Raw genomic sequence first — 15,747 nt, 5'->3', positions numbered from 1 at the left:
AACTCCGGGAGTTGGTGATGGACAGGGAGGACTGGCATGCTCCGGTTCATAGGGTCGCAAAGAGTCGGACACAACTGAGTGACGGAACTGAACTGAGGTTGGTCATAACTTTCCTTCCAAGGAGCAAACATCTTTTAATTTCATGGCTGCAATCACCATCTGCAGTGATTTTGGAGCCCCAAAAATGAAGTCTGACACTGTTTCCACTGTTTCCCCATCTATTTGCCATGAAGTGATGGGACCGGATGCCATGATCTTAGTTTTCTGAATGTTGAGCTTTAAGCCAACTTTTTCACTCTCCTCTTTCACTTTCATCAAGAGGCTCTTTAGTTCCTCTTCACTTTCTGCCATAAGGGTGGTGTCATCTGCACATCTGAGGTTATTGATATTTCTCCCGGCAAGCTTGATTCCAGCTTGTGCTTCTTCCAGTCCAGTGTTTCTCATGATGTACTCTGCATATAAGTTAAATAAGCAGGGTGACAATATACAGCCTTGACATACTCCTTTCCTGATTTGGGACCAGTCTGTTGTTCTAAGTCCAGTTCTAACTGTTGCTTCTTGACCTGCATACAGGTTTCTCAAGAGGCTGGTCCGGTGGTCTGGTATTCCCATCTCTTTCAGAATTTTCCATAGTTTATTGTGATGCACACAGTCAAAGTCTTTGGCATAGTCAATAAAGCAGAAATAGATGTTTTTCTGAAACTCTCTTGCTTTTTCGATAATCCAATGGATGTTGGCATTTCTGGTTCCTCTGCCTTTTCTAAAACCAGCTTGAACATCTGGTGGTTCACAGTTCATGTATTGCTGAAGCCTGGCTTGGAGAATTTTAAGCATTCCTTTACTAGTGTGTGAGATGAATGCAATCGTGCAGTAGCTTGCGCATTCTTTGGGATTGGCTTTCTTTGGGATTGGAATGAAAACTGACGTTTTCCAGCCCTGTGGCCACTGCTGAGTTTTCCAAATTTCCTGGCATGTTGAGTGGAGCACTTTCACAGCGTCATCTTTCAGGATTTGAAATAGCTCAACTGGAATTCCATCACCTCTACTATCTTTGTTCATAGTGATGCTTCCTAAGGCCCACTTGACTTTGCATTCCAGGATGTCTGGCTCTAGGTGAGTGATCACACCATCATGGTTATCTGGGTCATGAAGATCTTTTTTGCATAATTCTTCTGTGTATTCTTAATATCTTCTGCTTCTGTTAGGTCCATACCATTTCTGTCCTTTATTGTGCCCATCTTTGCATGAAATCTTCCCTTGGTATCCTAATTTTCTTGAAGAGAGCTCTAGTCTTCCCCATTTTATTGTTTTCCCTATTTCTTGCACTGATCACTGAGGAAAGCTTTGTTATCTCTCCTTGATATTCTTTGGAACTCTGTATTCAAATAGGCATTTCTTTCCTTTTCTCCTTTGCCTTTTGTGTCTTTTCTTTCTCAGCTATTTATAAGGCCTCCTCAGACAACCATTTTGCCTTTTTGCATTTCTTTTTCTTGGGGATGGTCTTGATCAATTTCTCCTGTACAATGTCATAAACCTCAGTCTATAGTTATTCAGGCACTCTGTCTATCAGATCTAATCCCTTGAATCTATTTCTCACCTCCACTGTGTAATCATAAGGAATTTGCATTAGGTCATACCTGAGTGGTCTAGTGGTTTTCCATACTTTGGAATGTATGGATTTGGCAATAAGGAGTTCATGATCTGAGCCACAGTCAGCTCTAGGTCTTGTTTTTGCTGACTGTATAGAGCTTCTCCATCTTTGGCTGCAAAGAATATAATCAATCTGATTTCGGTGTTGACCATCTAGTGATGTCCATGTGTAGAGTCTTCTCTTGTGTTGTTGGAAGAGGGCGTTTGCTATGACCAGTGCGCTCTCTTGGCAGAATTCTATTAGCCTTTGATCTGCTTCATTTTGTATTCCAAGGCCAAATTTGCCTGTTACTCCAGGTATCTCTTGACTTCCTATTTTGCATTCCAGTCCCCTATAATGAAAAGGACATCTTTTTTGGGTGTTAGTTCTATAAGATCTTGTAGGTCTTCATCGAACCATTAAACTTCAGCATCTTCAGCATTTCTTGTTGGGACATAGACTTGGATTATTGTGATATTGAATGGGTTTGCCTTGGAAATGAACAGAGATCATTCTGTACTTTTTGAGATTGTATCCAAGTACTGCATTTTAGACTCTTTTGTTGACTATGAGGGCTACTCCATTTCTTCTAAGGGATGCTTGCCCACAGTAATAGATATAATGGTCATCTGAGTTAAATTTACCCATTCCAGTCCATTTTAGTTTGCTGATTCCTAAAATGCCGATGTTCACTCTTACCATCTCCTGTTTGACCACTTCCAGTTTAGCTTGATTCATGGACATAACATTCCAGGTTCCTATGCAGTATTGCTCTTTATGGCATTGGATCTTGCTTCCATCACCAGTCACATCCACAACTGGGTGCTGTCTTTGCTTTGGCTCCATCTCTTCATTCTCTCTGGAGTTATTTCTCCACTGATCTCTAGTAGCATATTGGGCACTTACTCACTTGGGGAGTTCATCTTTCAGTGTCTTATCTTTTTGCCTTTTCATACTGTTTATGGGGTTCTCAAGACAAGAATACTGAAGTGGTTTGCCATTCCCTTCTCCAGTGGACCATGTTTTGTCAGAACTCTCCACCATGACTCATCCATTTTGGGTGACCCTACATGGCATGGCTCATAGTTTCATTAAGACAAGGCTGTTGTCCATGTGATCAGATTGGTTAGTCTTCTGTGATTGTGGTTTTCATTCTGTCTGCCCTCTGATGGAGAGGATAAGAGATTCAAGGAAACTTCCTGATGGCAGAGACTGACTGAGGGGGAAACTGGGTCTTGTTCTGATGGGCAGGGCCATGCTTGGTAAATCTTTAATCCAATTTTCTGTTGATGGGCGGGGCTATGTTCCCTCCCTGTTGTTTGACCTGAGGCCAAACTATGGTGGAGGTAATGAAGATAATGGCAACCTCCTTCAAAAGGTCCCATGAATGCTCTGCTGCACTCAGTGTCCCCAACTCTGGCGCAGACCACTGCTGACCCACACCTCTGCCAGAGACTCCTGGACACTCACAGGCAAGTCTGGGTCAGTCTCTTGTGGGGTCACTGCTCCTTTCTCCTGGGTCCTAGTGCACATGAGCTTTTGTTTGTGCCCTCCAAGAGTCTGTTTCCCCAGTCCTGTGTCAGTTCTGGCAGTGCTATGAGTGGGGTTAATGGCGACCTCCTCCAAGTGGGCTTATGCCATACCCCGGTCTACTGCACCCAGAGCCCCTGCCCCTGCAGCAGTCCACTGCTGACCTGTACCTCCATAGGAGAAACTCAAATACAGTTCTGGCTCGGTCTCTGCGGAGTCTCTGGGTCCTGGTGCAGATAAGGTTTTGTTTGAGCCCTCTGAACGTCTCTGGTGGGTACAGGGTTTGATTCTAAACATAATTTCACCCCTTCTACCATCTTGCTGGGGGCTTCTCCTTTGCCTTTGGACGTGGGGTATCTTTTTTTTTGGTCAGATCTAACATTCTCCTGTCAATGGTTGTTCTTAGCAGTCCAAGATGGTGGAGTAGGACATGCGCTCATCTTCTCCTGTGAGAACTCCAAAAGTACAGCTCACATTCTGGTTTATTGATGCCCAAAACTCAGCCTCTGTGCACCAGTGCTGAATCCAATCTGAGAGACAGAGTTTTGGGTGAAGTTGAAAAGAACAGCTTTATTGCTTTGCCAGGCAAAGAGGGAAACAGTGGGCTCCTGGCCTCAAAAACTGTGTGTCCCAACCTGGGAAGATTTGGTGAGTTTTATAGCAATAGTTCAAGGGTATGGCTGCTGACAAGATTATGGTGTGTGTACTCCTTTAATCCAGTCTTAGGTGATTTTCTCTGATATGAAAAATGCTGACATCTTTCACTGGGGGGTGGGGGTGGGGGTAGTTCTATAAAGGGCTCAGAGATACTGTTATGTGTATTCCTTGTGCCAAGTCACTTCAGTCATGTCTGACTCTTTGTGACTCTATGGACTGTAGCCCACCAGCCTCCTCTGTTCGTGGGATGCTCCAGGCAAGAATCCTGGAGTGGGTTGCCATGCCGTCCTCCAGGCTTTCTTCACAACCCAGGAATCAAAACCACATCTCTAGTCTCCTGCATTGGCAGGCAGATTCTTTACCATTAAGCCACCTGGGAAGCCCCAGGAAAGCTGATATTGCCTCCCTTTTACAGAACTATTACTCTATTAACGAAGAAAGAAAAGTTAGGTGGTCTGTGGTGAGTCTGCAGTATTGCTGAGAATGCTTTAAACATCCTCAGGAGCAGTTGGCTGTGATAAAGAGTATGTGTTGTGATAAAGAGAATGTGTTTTAATAAAGAGAATAAAAGCTTTATTATGAAGTACAATTAATATTTCAGGACTCCGTTCAGTTCAGTTCAGTCGCTCAGTCGTGTCTGACTCTTTGCGACCCCATGAATCGCAGCACGCCAGGCCTCCCTATCCATCACCAACTCTGGAGTTTACTCAAACTCATGTCCATTGAGTCGGTGATGCCATCCAGCAATCTCATCCTCTGTCATCTCCTTCTCCTCCTGCCCCCAATCCCTCCCAGCATCAGGGTCTTTTCCAATGAGTCAACTCTTCGCATGAGGTGGCCAAAATATTGGAGTTTCAGCTTCAGCATCAGTCCTTCCAATGGACACCGGGGACTGATCTCCTTGAGGATAGACTGGTTGGATCTCCTTGCAGTCCAAGGGACTCTCAAGAGTCTTTTCCAACACCACAGTTCAAAAGCATCAATTCCTTTGGTGCTCAGCTTTCTTCATAGTCCAACTCTCCAACATCCATACATGACCACTGGAAAAACCATAGCCTTGACCAGATGGACCTTTGTTGGCAAAGTAATGTCTCTGATTTTTAATATGCTATCTAGGTTGGTCATAACTTTCCTTCCAAGGAGTAAGCGTCTTTTAATTTCATGGCTGCAGTCACCATCTGCAGTGATTTTGGAGCCCCCCAAAATAAAGTCTGACACTGTTTTCACTGTTTCCCCATCTATTTGCCATGAAGTGATAGGACTGGATGCCATGATCTTAGTTTTCTGAATGTTGAGCTTTAAGCCAACTTTTTCACTCTCCTCTTTCACTTTCATCAAGAAGCTTTTTAGTTCTTCACTTTCTGCCATAAGGGTGGTGTCATCTGCATATCTGAGGTTATTGATATTTTTCCCGGCTATCTTGATTCCAGCTTGTACTTCCTCCAGCCCAGCGTTTCTCATGATGTCCTCTGCATAGAAGTTAAATAAGCAGGGTGAAAATATACAGGACTATTCAATGCTTTTCAGCTGTGACAGAAGTACTGTACACAGCAGAATGCCTGGGATCTGAGAGATGGCTGTGCCGGCTATTTCAAGCCAAAAATATCTAAGTGCATGTGAATTACAATGTTTTAAAAAAAATATTTTTTTTGTACATTTGGGTTTTGCAGAGGTATCTTTAATACTGCTGATTTAAAATTTAAGAGAGAAAACATTATCTCTTTGTTTGTTCCCCAAGTGCCTTGCGTGCTCAGTCGAAACCTACTCTTGCGATCCCATAGACTGTAGTCCACCAAGCTCCTCTGTTCTGGATTTCCCAGGCAAGAATACTGGAGTGAGTTGCCATCTCCTTCTCCAGGAGATCCTCCTAATCCAGGGATCGAACCTGTGTCTCTGGTGTCTCCTGCTTTGGCAGGCAGATTTTTTTTTTTTTTAACCTCTGAGCCACCTGGGAAGCCCCAGGGCAGAGGGTGTCTTAAGTTAATTTCCCCAAAGAAAAGCCTGAGACTCCAGCTCAGGTGTAACAGATCTCTTATTAGTGCATTCCCAGGAGACACTGGGAAAGGCGTGAGGGAAGTGTGATGGGAAAGAGGAAGAAGCCGAGGAGGGTGGGATTTCAGATGTGGTCCTGAGGAGAGCAGCCCTCAACTGACCCCACAGAGGACGCTGGAGGTAAGTGGCTGGGTCCCCAGTGTGTGTCCCCAGTCAAGACAAGGGGCCTGGGCTTTATGCTTTTAAACCCCTTGGTCATTGCTACAGGCTTCCGCACTGGGTGCGTAACTTTCCAGGCACATTTGACTGTGTGTGGAGGCCAAGGACACTAGATGCCCACCTAAGAGGAGCCACAGGGACAAGGGCAGGAAGCAATGCTTGGGACCTTGGTGGATGGGGAGATACACCAGCATCCCCGCAGGGCGGTCACATTTAGCAACTCAAAATACAGAGCACGTGTTTATTTAACAAGAACCAGGGACAGGGCTTCCCAGGTGGCGATAGTGGTAAAGAACCCACCTGCCAATGCAGGTAGATGTAAGAGACGTGGGTTCAATCCCTGGGTCAGGAAGGTCCCCTGGAGGAGGGCATGGCAACCCACTCTAGTATTCTTGCCTGGAGAATCCTATGGAAAGAGGAGACTGGCGGGCTACAATCCATGGGGTTGCAAAGAGTCAGACACGACTGAAGTGACTTAGCACTCACCCAAGTTCTATGCTATGTGTGTTGGTCAAAGATTATGTCATTTTAATGTTCCCCTGGCGGCCTGGGCCGGTGAGGGGACACCCCCAATACTGAGGCTAGAGCTGAGTGTTTGGAGCAGGATCATTGCAGAGGATCTGTTTCGAGCCCACACCTTGCTGCCTGCTCACCTGCGGCCTTGCCTGAGTTCCTTGGCCTCAGTTTCTTTATAAAAAAATGGGTGGGGAGAATAGTATCACTGTATTTAATTAAGTGGAGATTAAATGAAGTGAGGATTATTCTGAGCTGAATTCACTACTTGGCATGTACTAAGTGCCCAGTGAGTAAAAGATATGCTTATTACTTGCGTTAAAAGGTTTTTTAAAAATAGTATTTTGAATGTGAGACAGGAAAGTAAATGGTGATAGAACTTTTGAGGAGTGAAGGAAAGGTAAGAAATAGTTCTTGCAGTGGTGAAAGAATAATTTTATATTTGCAGTTGGTTGGACATCGTGCTGGTCCGCCCCAAAATATTTTGCGGAAGGAGGAGAGGCAGGCAAGTAGGTGTGTCCTGGGCGTGGACCTCTGGACGCGGGTCAGGGAGGGAGAGGCCCTGGTAGGATCCTGGTGATCCTGGTGTGGGGGAAGACGGCAACCCTGATAGAAACAGTGGGTGGGGCGTGTGGGTTGTTGAAATGGAGCTTTTCCAGTGGGAGTGTTGGAGCAAGTAGGCAGGGGAGGGGAGGCTGTTTGGCTGGAGGGAAGGAGACGAGAGGAAGTGCTCTGGAGATTTTGAGGTTGGGAAACCTGAGCGTCAGCTGGGTTGTCTGCTTCAGGCCTGTGGGCTCTGCCTCAACACTTTCTCCCACCTACCTCTCATTCAGGATTCACCAGATGTTGGGAAACAATTACTGATACCTTTTTTCGTTAAAAAATTGAAAAAACAAAAAACAAAACAAACCTGCATCACCTGTCGACTGAAAAAAGAAAACGAAAACTCAACCTAAAAGTTGAGAATGATGTTTCATTCACTGGTCTTACTGAAGACAGTAGCCCAGGAGACCGGCTATCAGTTAGCTCTGAGGAACTGCTCCAAGGAGGTAAAGAGGGAACCAGGATATACAGAAATTTTTGCCTCAAAAGCCAAAAAACACCTACATAGTTGAACATCAAAAGATTACTGTGAATCACAAAAACCAGACATCTCAAGTTAGTGAATCTAAGGCTTTTCTATCTCTGCAATTCGAAAGTCTGGGCTTTTTGTAATCAGTCCTTCGGTATGCATCTTGGCTATCTGGGGCCAGTATCCTGTTTTTCTGTTCTGAATTCCCCTCAGGTAGGGAGTGGCTGTAATTGCTGATGGCTTTATGGCCATTCTGTTTACTGAAATGACAGGTGACATTCTTACATTCTCAAGCCTGGCCTCTAGCCCAGGTATTTCTTCAGCTTCAGTCTCCTCTTTATATCATGCTGCATATGCACCTTTGAAGCCAAAATGCATACGTATTTTTAAAATCTCTCCAGTGTGTTCTCTTCCCATTTGACCTTCTCTCCTGTATTTGGTGAAGTACCTACAGTGCCCACTCCATTCACTATCTATATTCCCATAATACAGGGGATGTGGGTTCTATCCCTGGTCAGAGAACTAAGATCCCACATGCCTCGGAGCAACTAAGCCTGCAAGCCACAACTGGGAAGTCTGTGCGCTGCAATGAAAGCTCCTGCATGACCCAACCAAGATCCTGTGCGACAACAAAGACCTGATGCAGCCAAAAATTAATAAATAAAAATAAATGACTTTTTAAAAAGATACCTTGTGTGTGTGTTAGTCGCTCAGTCGTGTCTGACTCTTTGCGACCTCATGGACTATAGCCCACCAGGCTTCTCTGTCCATGGAGTTCCCAGGCAAAAATACTGGAGTGGGTTACCATTCCCTTCTCCAAGGGTTCTTCTCAACCCAGGGATCTAACCCATGTCTCCTGCATTTGCAGGTAGATTCTTTTCTGACTACTTAAGCAACACCTCTGAAGTTTAAACATTCAAAGTGTTCACATCATTTTCTTTAAGATCTCATTGAGAAATCGGGGGATCATTCTCTATTTGGAGCTGTCTTATTGTTTAGCCTGGAGATAACTCAGAGCCTGGTGTGTGGCTTGGACTTATTTGCCTTTTCTGATGTGTTCTTTTTTAAGGCTAATTCTAAGCCTGTCTATTTCATCTTCCATTCCAGACAATGACCTCTGAGAGCAGGGCTGTCCTCTTTTTCTATTAGAACCCTCCTGATTGAGTTTTGCACTCCTGTTTCACTTCATTTGTTCATCTTCTCATTTTCTTTGTCTGCAAGGATAAGACAGACTGAATAAAATAGTCTGTAAAGATCCATACTGGCTTTCATTTTTTTCTTGAATTTTTGTGGAAGGGGTTTGGGGATGGAAATCAGCAGAAGCTTTCACATTGGAGGTGGAGAATAGGACAGGTTCCTAACTTCCCATGGTGCTATGCAACTCTGGGTAAAACAAAATCTGAGACACATACTAAAAAGAAATTCACTAACAAATTAAAAAGTCTGTTCTGTCTATACTTTCATCCAGCTCTTTCTATAAATAAGATTTTTCAAGCACCTATAAATACCAAATACTATGCTAGGTGCCAGGGACTTAGAGACAAGTAAGACAGGGACCCTGCCTTCAGGGGGTTCAGCTCCCCAGTCAGAGAGAGAGGAACACTGGCATCCATCTGGTCTCAGGATGCAGGAGGCCCTTAACTCCACGGGGAAGGAGAGAGGAAGAGAATGGAAAAGGTCTCACCCAGGAGGATATGTGTGAGGCTTTTATTGGTGAGTAGGTAAGACTTTTCCAGTTGAGCTATTTCAAATCCTAAAAGATGATGCTGTGAAAGTGCTGCACTCAATATGCCAGCAAATTTGGAAGACTCAGCAGTGACCACAGGACTGGAAAAGGTCCGTTTTCATTGTAATCCCAAAGAAAGGCAATGCCAAAGAATGCTCAAACTACCGCACAGTTGCACTCATCTCACACACTAGCAAAGTAATGCTCAAAATTCTCCCAGCCAGGCTTCAGCAATACGTGAACCGTGAACTTCCAGATGTTCAAGCTGGTTTTAGAAAAGGCAGAGGAACCAGAGATCAAATTGTCAACATCTGCTGGATCATCAAAAAGCCAAGAGAGTTTCAGAAAAACATCTATTTCTGCTTTATTGACTATGCCAAAGACTTTGACTGTGTGGGTCACAATAAACTGTGGAAAATTCTGAAAGAGATGGGAATACCAGACCACCTGACCAGCCTCTTGAGAACTCTATATGTAGGTCAGGAAGCAACAGTTAGAACTGGACATGGAACAACAGACTGGTTCCAAACAGGAAAAGGAGTATATCAAGGCTGTATATTGTCACCCTGCTTATTTAACTCATATGCAGAGTACATCATGAGAAATGCTGGGCTGGAAGAAGCACAAGCTGGAATCAAGATTGCTGGGAGAAATATCAATAAACTCAGATATGCAGATGACACCACCCTTATGGCAGAAAATGAAGAACTAAAGAGCCTCTCGATAAATGTGAAACAGGAGAGTGAAAAAGTTGGCTTAAAGCTTAATATTCAGAAAACTAAGATCATGGCATCTGGTCCTATCACTTCATGGCAAGTAGACGGGGAAACAGTGGAAACAGCATCAGACTTTATTTTTGGGGGCTCCAAAATCACTGCAGATGGTGACTGCAGCCATGAAATTAAAAGATACTTGCTGCTTGGAAGGAAAATTATGACTAACAAAGGCAGTATATTAAAAAGCAGAGACATTACTTTGCCAACAAAGGTCTGTCTAGTCAAGGCTATGGTTTTTCCAGTGGTCATGTATGGATGTGAGACTTGGACTATAAAGAAAGCTGAGCACCAAAGAACTGATGCTTTTGAACTGTGGTGTTGGAGAAGACTCTTGAGAGTCCCTTGGACTGCAAGGAGATCCAACCAGGCCATCCTAAAGGAGATCAGTCCTGAATATTCATTGGAAGGACTGAAGCTGAAGCTGAAACTTCAATACTTTGGCCACCTGATGTGAAAAGCAGACTCATTGGAAAAGACCCTGATGCTGGGAAAGATTGAAGGTGGGAGAAGAAGGGGACGACGACAGAGGATGAGATGGTTGGATGGCATCAGTGACTCAATGGACATGAGTTTGAGTGGACTCCGGGAGTTGCTGATGGACAGGGAGGCCTGGTGTGCTGCAGTCCCTGGGGTCACAAAGAGTCAGATGCAACTGAGTGACTGAACTGAACTGAGGTAAGAATTTTCCAGCTGAGCTATGAATTGTGGCCAGGAGACCATTTTAGAAGAAACCATATTCATGGGCCGGGAGATCAGAAGAAACACAATATGGTCTGGTAACCAGCGAGTGTATACCTGGAGATGAGGCTGTCTGAGGCTGGAAAAACAGGATCAGAAGATGAAGCCCGGAAAGCAAATGTTGACCTTTTGGTTGGAGTAGCAGGACCTCAGTGGGCCCTTCCTGCTGCCAATGCTGCCCTCTAGTGGGTTAACTGGAGTTGGGCAGGCACAGCTGGAAAACCACTTTGAAAAAAAGGCCTAGGAAGAGGTCAGGCTGGGAGGTGGGTACCTGCGCTTAGCAGCAGACACGTGAAGTTCATGGCAGAACCAACCAGGAGAGGAGGGGTGTGATCTGAGCACTGCGGAAAAATGCTCTCCCCTGGGTCTTTTTGTCACTGGCTGCAGTTGTCAGGTTCCACCGTTAAAAGAGTTGTTGTTGTTGTTTTTTTAATAAAGTAATGAGACTACATGGGCTTAGCTGGTGGCTCAGATTGGTAGAGAATCTACGTGCAATGTGGGAGAGCTGGTTTTGATCCCTGGGTTGGGAAGACCTCCTGGAGGAGGGCATGGCAACCCACTCCAGTATTCTTGCGTGGAGACTCCGTATGGACAGACGAGCCTGGCGGGCTACAGTCCTCACGGTAACAGAGTCGGACATGGCTGAGAGACTAAGCACACACAATGAGGATGCGGAAGCTGTGTTAACAGGCATTGTGCCTGGGAAAGAGAGACACCGGTACTTCTCTCTGAGGTCTTTCTACATGCGGCTGGAGCAAATGCATGTGCTGAGGGTGATCTCCACAAGGCAGCCGTGAGCAGTGGTATGAAGTGAGATCTTAATTCCCTGACCAGCAATTGAACTGAGGCAGCCTGGACATGAAAACCACAATCAGAGAAAGCGAACCAAACGATCACATGGATAACAGGCTTGTGTAGCTCAGTGAAACTGTGAGCCATGCCATGCAGGGCCACCCAAGATGGACGGGTCATGGTGGAGAGTTCTGACAAAACGTGGTCCACGGAGAAGGGAATGGCAAGTGACGTCAGTATCCTTGCCTTGAGAACCCCATGAATAGTGCTAGGCTTCTCAGGTGGCGCTAGTGGTAAAGAACCCACTTTGCCAATTCAGGAAACTTAAGAGAATGCAGGTCGGGGACTTAAGAGGATCTGTGGGTCGGGAAGATCCCCTGGAGAAGGAAATGGCAGCCCACTCCAATATTCTCGCCTGGGCTCTTCCACAGGGTTGCACAGAGTCAGACACGACTGAAATGACTGAGCACAGCACAGCTCATCCTTGCCCCAAGAACCCCATGGATAGTATGAAAAAGCAAAAAGATCTGACACCAGAAGATGAGCTCCCCCAGCTTGGTAGTTGTCCAATATGCTCCTGGGGAAGAGCAGAGAGAGAGTTCCAGAAAGAATGAAGAGGCTGGTCGAAAGCAGAAATGATACCCAGTTGCGGATGTGTCTGGTGGTGAAAGTAAAGTCCAGTGCTGTGCAGAACAATACTGCATAGGAACCTGGAAAGTTAGGTCCATGAATCAAGGTAAATTGGAGGTCGTCAAGCAGGAGATGGCAAGAGTGAACATCAACAGTTTAGGAATCAGCAAGCTCAAATGGACTGGAATGCGTGAATTTAATCCAGATGGCCATTATATCTACTACTGTGGACAAGAATCCCTTAGAAGAAATGGAATAGCCCTCGTAGTCAATAAGAGTCTGAAATGCAGTACTTGGGTGCAGTCTCAAAAATGACAGAATGATCTCTGTTCATTTCCAAGGCAAACCATTCAACGTCACAGTAATCCAAGTCTGTGCTCCAACCACTAATGCTAAAGAAGCTGAACAGTTCTATGAAGACCTCTAAGACCTTCTAGAACTAACACCAAAAAAAAAAAAAAGATGTCCTTTTCATCATAGGGGATTGGAGTGCAAAAGTAGGAAGTCAAGAGACACCTGGAGTAATAGGTAAGTTTGGCCTTGGAGTACAACGTGAGGCAGGGTAACAACTAACAGAGTTTTGCCAAGAGAACACACGGTCATAGCAAACACGATTTTCCAAGAACACAAGGGAAGACTCTACACATGGACATCAGCAGATGGTCAATGCTGATATCAGATTGATTATATTCTTTGCAGCCAAAGATGGAGAAGCTCTATGCAGTCAGCAAAAACAAGACCTGGAGCTGACTGTGGCTCTAATTATGAGCTCCTTATTACAAAATTCAGACTTAAATTGAATTAAGTAGTGTAAACCACTAGGCCATTCAGGTATGACCTAAATCAAATCCTTTATCATTATTCAGTGGAGGTGATAAATAGATTCAAGGGATTAGACCTAGTAGACAGAATGCCTGAAGAACTATGGACGGAGGCTCATAACATAGTACAGGAGGCAGTACCAAAACCATCCCAAAGAAATGCAAGAAGGCAAAATGATTGTCTGAAGAGGGCTTTGTCTGAGAATATAAATAGCTGAGAAAAGAAGAGAAGTGAAAGGCAAAGGAGAAAGGTAAATATATACCCAACTGAATGCAGAGTTCCAGAGAACAGTCAAGAGAGATAAGAAAGCCTTCTTAAGTGAACAATGCAAAGAAAGTGGAAAATGGTAGAATGGGAAGGACTAGAGATCTCTTCAAGAAAACTAGAGATACCAAGGAACATTTCATGCAAAGACGTGCACAATAAAGGACAGGAATAGCAAGGACCTAGAAGAAGCAGAAAATATTAAGAAGAGGTGGCAAGAATTCACAGAACTGTACCAAAAAGGTCTTCATGACCTGGATAACTATGATGGTGTGGTCAGTCACCTAGAGTCAGACAACCTGGAGTGTGAAGTCAAGTGGGCATTATGAAGCATTACTATGAGCAAGGGCTTCCCTGGTGGCTCAGTTGGTAAAGAATCCGCCTGCAATGCAGAATACCTGGGTTCGATCCCTTGGTTGGGAACATCCCCACTCCAGTATTCTTGCCTAGAGAATCCCCATGGATAGAGGAGCCTGGTGGGCCACAGTCCACGGAGTCGCAAAGAGTCGGACACGACTGAGCAACAAAGCAGCTAGTGGAGGTCATGGAATTCCAGCTGAGCTATTTAAATCCTAAAAGATGATGCTGTTAAAGCGCTGCACTCAAAATATCAGCAAATTTGGAAAACTCAGCAGTGGCCACAGGATTGGAAAAGGACAGTTTTCATTCCAATCCCAAAGAAAGGCAATGCCAAAGAATGTTCAAACTACCACACAATTGCACTAGTTTCACATGCTGGCAAGGTAATGCTCAAAATCTTTCAAGCTAGAGTTCAACAGTATGTGAACCAAGAATTTCCAGATGGAAGTTCTGGACTTAGAAAAGGCAGAGGAACAAGAGACCAAGTTGGCAATATCTGATGGATCATAGCAAAAGCAAGGGAATTCCAGAAAAACATCTACTTCTGCTTCATTGACTACACTAAAGTCTTTGTGTGGATCACAACAAACTGAGGAAAAAGAGATGGGAATACCACTGTGGACAGTGACTGCAGTCAAGAAATTCAGACACTTGCGCCTTGAAAGAAAAGTTATGACAAACCTAGACAGCATATTCAAAAGCACAGACATCACTTTGCCGACAAAAGTTCACATAATTGGAACTATGGTTTTTCCAGTAGTCACATAGGGATGTGAGAGTTGGATTCTAAAGAAGGCTGAGTGCTAGAGTTGATGCTTTCAAACTGTGGTGCTGGAGAAGATGAGTGTCCCTTGGACAGCAAGATCAAACCAGTCAATCCTGAAGGAAATCAATGCTGAATATTCATTGAAAGGAGTGATGCTAAAGCTGAAGCTCCAATACTTTGGCCACCTGATGTGAAGAGTCACATTGGAAATGACCCTGATGCTGGGAAAGATTGATGGCAAGAGGAGAAGGGGGTGACAGGATGAGATGGTTGTGTTAGGTAGATAGAACAGGAAAAAAGAGTCCAAAATGGTGGTGTCTAAAAGACAGGCAAAGAAAGCAGAAAAGCCCTCGAAAATGGAACAAAGGAAAAATCCACAGACCGGAGTGAGAACCTCAGATGAAACAAACAGGCCCCCTTCCTGGCAAGCCCTAATTTGCATTGCGTGGGCAGGGGCGGGGCAGGGGAGGAGAAAAAAACGTATAAAAAATGGGGAGCCAAGATGGGTTGAGACCTCTCCTTTGGGGTCAGCCTGCCCTCATGCCTCAAGAGTGTACTATCCTTTGTTTATAGAATAAAACTCTGAGGTGTAACTGAGCTGTCACACTGGTCCACCATTTCAAATCTTTGTTGAGTCAAGACAGAACTGAGGAAATTATACACTATTCCAACAGTTGGATGGCATCACTGACTCAATGGATCTAAGTTTGAGCAAACTCTGGGAGATAGTAAAAGACAGAGAAGCCTGGCGTGCTGTGGTCCATGACACTGTGAAGAGTTGGACACGACTTAGATTGAATAGCAACAAAGCCTGGATGAAAACCAGGACTCCTAGCCATCAGACCAACAAAAGCTAGAGGCCAGAAGCTAGTTTTCCCTGGATCTTTGCCCCAGTGAAAAATGCATTTATCACTGAGGCAAAACTGTAAATGTAGATATTATACAAAGTCTATTTTTAGAAACATAGCACAACAAGTGGGAGAGCACACAGAGAAATTAAGACAGGTGAAGCAGAGATGTATACCCAGAGAAAGGATGTGGGGGTCCCCTCTGGTGAGGAGGGGCACAGAAAAGTCTCTCAGTCCTGTCTGACTCTCTGCAACTCCATAGACTTGCAGCCCGCCAAGCTCCTCTGTCCATGGGGATTCTCCCGGCAAGAGCACTGGAGTGGGTTGCCATGCCCTCCTCCAGGGGCTCTCTCCAACCCAGGGACTGTACCCAGGTCTCCTGCATTGCAGGTGAATTCTTTACTGTCTGAGC

This window comes from Cervus canadensis, chromosome 16 (genome assembly GCF_019320065.1).
Source record: "Cervus canadensis isolate Bull #8, Minnesota chromosome 16, ASM1932006v1, whole genome shotgun sequence".
Taxonomy (NCBI): domain Eukaryota; kingdom Metazoa; phylum Chordata; class Mammalia; order Artiodactyla; family Cervidae; genus Cervus; species Cervus canadensis.
This window is presented reverse-complemented; position numbering follows the sequence as displayed.